Consider the following 7,657-nt stretch of genomic DNA (forward strand, 5'->3'; position numbering starts at 1 on the left):
GTCTATCCTTTGCCGCGCATCGATGACGCCCTCGACAGTCTTCAGGGAGCAGAATTCTTCTCGTCCCTTGACTTGCGTTCAGGGTACTGGCAGGTCCCGATGGCTGCGGCCGATCGCCAGAAAACCGCATTCATTACGCCTGACGGTTTATATGAATTTAAGGTGATGCCTTTCGGGCTTTGTAACGCCCCTGCCACCTTTGAACGACTCATGGACAACACGCTGCGTGGCCTCAAGTGGTCTATATGTCTGTGTTACCTCGACGATGTCGTGGTTTTCTCGCCTGATTTTCCTACTCACCTGCTCCGCCTCAGACAAGTTTTGACCTGTCTAACGAACGCTGGCCTTCAACTCAACCTCAAGAAGTGCCGCTTCGCCGCGCGAGAGCTCACCATTTTAGGCCACGTTGTGTCCAAGCACGGCGTTCTACCCGATCCTGCAAAACTTCGAGCAGTCGCCGAGTTTCCGAAGCCTCAGACCATCAAAGAACTTCGAAGCTTCGTGGGCCTATGCTCATATTTCCGGCGCTTTGTTCGAAATTTCGCATCGATCATGGCGCCATTGACACAGCTTCTACGCGGTGACGCCGCCCTCTCCTGCTGGTCCCCTGCATGTGACTCCGCCTTTGCTACGCTGCGTCGTCTTCTCATCTCCCCACCTATTCTTCGCCATTTCGACCCGTCAGCTGCAACTGAAGTGCATACAGATGCCAGCGGGGTCGGTCTCGGCGCCGTACTCGCCCAACGAAAGGCGGGCTACCCCGAATATGTAGTCGCCTATGCGAGTCGCACACTGACGAAGCCTGAGGCCAATTACAGCGTGACCGAATAAGAGTGCTTGGCTTTAGTATGGGCACTTGGCAAGTTCCGACCATATCTGTACGGGCGTCCATTCGACTTGGTCACAGATCACCATGCGCTTTGTTGGCTCGCCAACTTGAAAGATCCCACTGGCCGCCTAGCCCGTTGGGCACTACGCATCCAGGAGTACGATATTCGCGTCGTATACCGCAGTGGACGCACACACTCCGACGCAGATGCCTTGTCTCGTTCACCTTTACCTCCAGACTCGGCCTGCGCAACAACTTCCGCACATTCCGTGTCATCTCTCGACATGGACTCCTTTGCAACCGCACAACGTCGTGACCCGTGGATCGCTTCTCTTTTCGACTATCTTTCTGGATCGTCGACCATCCCTGTATCCCGAACCCTCCGACGCCAAGCACACTTGGTGATATGCTCTCTATGTACGTGGCATCTGATCATGGTAACTGGGACCGCATCCTTCCATTCGTCACGTTCGCGTACAACACCGCGATCCAGGCCACTACGGGATTTTCACCTTTCTTCCTCCTGTATGGCCGCGAGCCTACGCATACCATCGACACGCTCCTTCCATACCGTCCTGACGCCTCCGAGTGTCTACCTGTTTCCGAAGTCGCCCGACAAGCCGAAGAATGCCGCCAGCTAGCGCGCTCCTTTACGGCAGAGCAACAGCAGCGTCAGAAAGAAAACCGCATCGACACGCATCCCAACACGACCTACGCTCCAGGCGTTCTTGTGTGGTTGTCGGTCCCTTTCCAAACGCCGGGGCTTTCCTCGAAACTCGTCCCAAAATTCGAAGGGCCTTACCGAGTGTTGGAGCAAACATCCCCGGTGAATTTTCTCATTGAGCCCCTGTCACCACCTGAAGACTTGCGCCGGCGTGGACGTGACATTGTCCACGTCTCGCGTCTCAAGCCCTACCACGACCCTCGGCCTCCCGATTCTTAAGGTGCCAGGATGGCTCTTTTTGTCCGGGGGGAGATTGTGAAGAAGAAGACGCGCCTCGCGGCACAGCCGCATCGCCAACGCGCGGCTCGTCTCGCCTCGCGCTGTTGATTGCTGGCGTCCGTTTGGACAGTGTTTCGGGCTGCTTCGCCGTTCCCGGTTGCTGTGCCTTTACATTAGGAGCCGCCAATAAACCTTTTCTCAGGATTGTAAAGCATGGGGTTCGGAAAAGTTCGTGTCTGAAGGAGTCACCAAGTGGTGGACTGAGATTTATTCAGTGTTTTATGTGCTGGGGGTAGCGTAACCGCTCTCTGAGGTAGTGCAGGAGAATTTCTCTAAACGGGACCATTTGGTCCCGCGCGTGACCGCGATGCAGAATAGAGGGCTGGTCGGGATCGGAAGACGCAGGAGAAGGATGATGCGCCCGGTGTGCGAAAGCTCGGGCGGCATCGTGGGGGGCTTCGTTTCCAGCCAGACCCGAGTGACCAGGCGCCCAGATGATCTGGACGCGGCGTTGCCTTGAGGGAGGAGTGCCAGAGAGTATCTTCTGCGCTTGGGGCGCTGTCAGTCCTCTTGTGTAGTTACGAATGGCCGTTTTTGAGTCGCTGATGATGCAATGTGCATTGGTAGCAGCGTAGGCCAAAGCGATGGCCGTTTCTTCTCCTACTTCGGGTACCGTGGTGAATAATGATGCGGCCACGGCGAAGCGGTACTGCGAACCCGCGACTGCGACGACCGCCATGGCGTCTTGGTTGGGGTATTCCGCTGCGTCCACGAAGGTCACATCAGCGGCTTGGTCGTAGCACTTTTGTAGTTGTTTAGCTCTTTCTGCACGTCGCACGGGATTGTGTTCAGGGTGCATATCGCGAAGTATGGGCGAGATAACTATCTGAGCACGAATGTTTGGAGGGGTGGCGAACTACTTGCAAGTCTATCATGAGTGTCCTACGTTCAGGAAGCTCGTCGTCGTAGAAGGTTGCAAGCGCCGGCAATGCCGGGCGTCCGAGGATTTCCGGCGACTCGTCGATGGTCATGGAAATGGGGCGGTCTTTCATTGAAGAGCCTATCGTTGCAATGCACTTCGCACTGACCTCATGTAGGTATTTCCGATATGGTTGACACACCTGCATCATGCGTGCCGCCCGGACGCTTGCTTCGAAGGAGGTTGCCAAGAGTTCCGTCAGCCTGGTACAGTGGGATTCCCAGCATGACAGAGTGCACGGCAGAACTGGTGCCGGATGTCATCCGCGTCTTCTCTGTCGCATTGGGCCCGTGTGTTGCATTCTTCGAGCGAGCTTTGCTGTGACGACTTGCCTAAGGGATAGCAAGACGATGTGAACAAATTGGAGTGCGACCATGTGAAGTCTGTTAGCACACCTGGCATAGAAGGTAGCGTGCACGTTAAACAAAGAAACCATGTCAGGCTGTATGAAGCGTGCTGCATATACACTCTCACATTCCCGTTCAGAACACCAACAGTTCATAAAGGACTCACATGTGTCTAGACGGGGCTTCTTTAGCTGGACGTGGCCTTGTGATTGTAGATGCTCTGCAATTCTCAAAGCACCCTTGCCGTTGGCAATGCTGTCACACGACAAAACTTGCAAACAAGGACTACTTCAGATGACGTTGACTCTTCAAGACTACTGAATTCCTTTACGTGGTAGCTGGAAAGCTTTCGTTTTCTTTACATTTTGCTTGCCCAAAATTTTTGTTTGTGCGCTACAGAAATCCCTCACGTGAGCATGCCATGTTTTCCATCAACAGGCTTTCCGCGCTCGATTCGGTCCGCTGGCGCTCGAGTGCCACCAGGGGACCGTATATCAAGGTGCCTCGCGCTCCCAGTGGTGACAAGCCCTTTGTTAAATGTGCGATGGGTGCGGTCTACGAGATACTGTTGACATGAGGTGAAGTTTATGTCGGCCAAAGTACCAATAGCCGCTTAGAACACGACCTTTATCGAAAGGCTTTCGATAAAGAACAGAACAGGGTCATATTAGCCGTAATGCAAAAGGATGGAAAGTTGGGCGAGTTGGTACGGTGACGTGATCTTGGATTGTAGCGCGGAGTGAACACGGACACAGAAGTAATCTTTTTTTTTTGTTTCCTTCGTTGACTTTCATACCTCCTGATATGTTTAACTGATGTTTTTTACCTTGTCATGCATAAGTTCTTAGTTTTAATAAAAATTTAGTTCAGAGTTAGCGCTCGTCCTGTCTGCTGCTTTCTGTGTCCGTGTTCACTTCGCGCTAGAATCCAAGATCATATTAGCCGTTAAAACCGAATCTTTAGGATAAATACGAATTGTCAGAAATTTTACCAGCGAGTACTCATTGGATTTTTTCGGATTTATCCGAAAACATGGAGCCCTAGTTATGACATGCGTGTCATGTAGGTCATGAAACAGCCGCCTACGCCTCAGTTTCTCGAAAACCTAGGCAGCGATCACTACATATTAAACATAACACTACAGACTGGACGCTTACGAAGGCAGATCGGCACAGCTAAACTCACTGACTGGCGAAAAATCAGGGAAGCCCAAGAACAGGACGCCGACACAATCACGAACCTGGAAGACTGGTGCGACAACCTCCGTCGACATAAACAACGCCACACAAAGGAAATCGCCAGAACGAAAGAGACACCAGAGGTGGATCCCCACTTACTACATCTGTGGGATGCCAAACGGGGCCTTAACCGCCGCTGGAAAAAACAGAAATATAACAGGAAACTGAAGACGCGCATAGCACAAATAACAGCGGAAGCAGAAGAGTATGCCATGCAACTCATCTCCGCGAACTGGTATAGATTCTGTGATTCCTTCGGTGGCACGCTGGACACGGCCAAGACGTGGCACATCCTCAAAGCCATCCTGGACCCCACCAAAACCAAAGGAGAAGGACACAGGGCTCTGGAACGGTTACTATACACCTAACCAGGTAGCCAACAAGACTTCATCGATGCCATCAAGACCAAGTGCTATGGAGATCCCACTCCCACACAAGCATGTAGAACACCCTACACAGGACAACCCAACCCGCTAATGGACGAACCTATCACCGAAAACGAAATGAGAGCGGTCATCGCAGCCACCACCCGTAACACAGCGGCGGGCACGGACCAGATCACGAATTCGATGATCAGAAACCTGTGCGACAAGTCTATCTCAACGCTCACGGCCTTTGTCAACCAACACTGGGAACAAGGTACGGTGCCGGCGATGCGGAAACACGCACGAATAATCATGATCCCCAAACTGGGCAAGAAATTGGCAATTGAAAACCTTAGGCCCATATCGCTCATGTCCTGCCTTGGCAAGTAGCAAGATGTGCTACTCCAAATCAAGGAAGAAGTCCTCAGTAACGTTTCCCGCAGCGGCGAACACGTCCTCCTAGCAATCGACATCAAAGGGGCTTTCGACAACGTCAGTCATCAAGGAATCCTAGAAGGGCTGGCCAACACCAACTGCGGCGAGCGAACGTACAAGTACGTTCAGAGCTTCCTGAGCCACCGCACGGCGGAGCTGAAGATGGGAGAGATCCAGACTCCAGTGTACCATCCTCCCAACAAAGGCACACCACAAGGTGCTGTCATCTCTCCCACGCTGTTCAATGTCGCCATGATCGGTCTCGCAAGCAAACTGCAGGACGTAGCAGGTCTTCGGCACGCAATCTACGCAGATGATATAACACTCTGGGCCAGAACAGGGTCCCTCGTTGAAAAAGAAGAACGGCTGCAAACTGCAGCAAATATCATCCAGGAATACGTCAGCCAACGGGGACTACCATGCTCCCCCGAGAAATCTGAGCTCCTACGATTCTGGCGAGGCCGGGGTAACCACGCAGTCCCCACAGACCCAACAAGAAGACTCGAGGTACGCCTCAACGGGGGCCTCATACCAGAGAAGCCATTGCTGAGGGTGCTGGGCATGTGGCTGCAGTCTTACACCCTTACACTCCTCAAAACCAGTGTCAAGGCGATATCACGCATGATCTCCCGCGTAACATCCAAGAACAGAGGCATGAAGGAAAGCGACACCCTGCGACTGGTCAGTAGCCTGGTGGTGAGCAGAATCACATACAGCCTGCCTTACTACCACCTCACACAGTCCGAGACGAAGCAGGCCGACACACTTTTAAGGATGGCTTTGAAGACCACTCTCCGCCTGCTGATGAGTACATGGACTGAAAAATTATTGGCGCTAGGGTTGCACAACACCCTCAGCGAACTGGCAGAAGCCCATTACGTCTCGCAACAACAGAGACTTGCGCGGACTCGCACAGGCCGGCAGGTCCTACAAACCTTGGGGTTCCCAGCAATAACAACACGAACCCAAGAAACTTGTTCCATACCTCGTCACTCCAGGACAGGTTTCACGTTGCCCCGATACCACGCAACATGGACCCTAACCTACACTCCGGCAGGAGGAGAGCAAGGGCCCAGTACATGGAGAAAGCGTTCAGATTCAATACCACGGCCCGTTTTACGGACGCTGCCATGTATGGCACGAACAACAAGGGCGCAGTTGCAGTGGCATGCGACTACCGAGGCCACGTTACCTCCGCTGCATCGACCCGCCCCTGCACGATTACGGAAGCCGAGGAGCTGGCCATCGCGTTAGCCATCCGCGAGGGCCTACACGCAAATCAACCATTGACGATCCTCACGGATTCCCAGCAGGCCTGCCGCAACTTCCTACAGGGAAGAATTGGAAGACCTGCTGCACAAGTCCTAGCCGGAATACTCAAGGAGGACCCTGGGGACTTCACCACCCAGACCATCATCTGGATACCGGGCCACACTGGCATCACGGGCAACCTGCAGGCCGACAGAGCAGCTCGAGGATTCCTACATAACCGAGCACTCAACACGCCGGCTGCAGAAGACCTGGACCATGTCGACCTCGAGTATTCAGCCATCGTGAACTACCACAGAGGGCGTCGCTTGCGATATCCACCACCCCATCGAAATCTAAACACAGAAGATGCCGCTGCCTGGCGTAGGCTCCAGACAGGCACTTACACGAACTTACACATATTACATAGGATACACCCCACAGCCTACAGGGACGAATGCCCATGGTGTGGGGCCACACCAACCCTATACCACATTACGTGGGAGTGCGCACTACACAACTTAGAACACCCAGACACGAACACCACGAGGGAGCAATGGGAGGCACTGCTGTCCAGCTCGGCCCTCGACGACCAGCTCAAGCTGATAAAGAGAGCTGAGAAGATGGCAAGAGCCAGCGGAGCCCTGGACTAAGGGCCCCGACCATTAGCTGTATTTTATTATTATTTTAATAAAGTTTATCTATCTATCTATCTATCTATCTATCTATCTATCTATCTATCTATCTATCTATCTATCTATCTATCTATCTATCTATCTATCTATCTATCTATCTATCTATCTATCTATCTATCTATCTATCTATCTATCTATCTATCAGTGTTCTCGTGGTCGTTTCGTTAACCTGGTAGGCACTGCTTCGCAAAACATCAATTCCCAGGGGGCGTGGGATCTGCCGGTTTTTAGTTATTTGTTCATTTATTTATTGTGGTGTTGCGCATCGCTTGCAGAAAGCGCGTTTCTCTCTACAGAAGGCGTTCTGCAAGAGACCTGTCACTTTAACGGCGGTGCGTGCCTCCTTAGCGCTTTGCTGGCTGAAGCGTCCCAACTGCGAGTGCCTGCTGGTTTTGCCGCTCCGTCTTATTAAATGGCACGCTATTTACGCAATGTAAATTGAGTATTGCCGCGTGCACTGTCTTCCATTATGGGCACCACGAAAAGTAATATCTATCTTGCGTTTTATGCACCCAAGCACTTACGGTCAGCGTTGTCATTTGAGCCATGTTTTCGCTGAAGTTAGCGACTTCTACGTC

Source organism: Dermacentor variabilis, unplaced genomic scaffold (genome assembly GCF_050947875.1).
Source record: "Dermacentor variabilis isolate Ectoservices unplaced genomic scaffold, ASM5094787v1 scaffold_14, whole genome shotgun sequence".
Classification (NCBI taxonomy): domain Eukaryota; kingdom Metazoa; phylum Arthropoda; class Arachnida; order Ixodida; family Ixodidae; genus Dermacentor; species Dermacentor variabilis.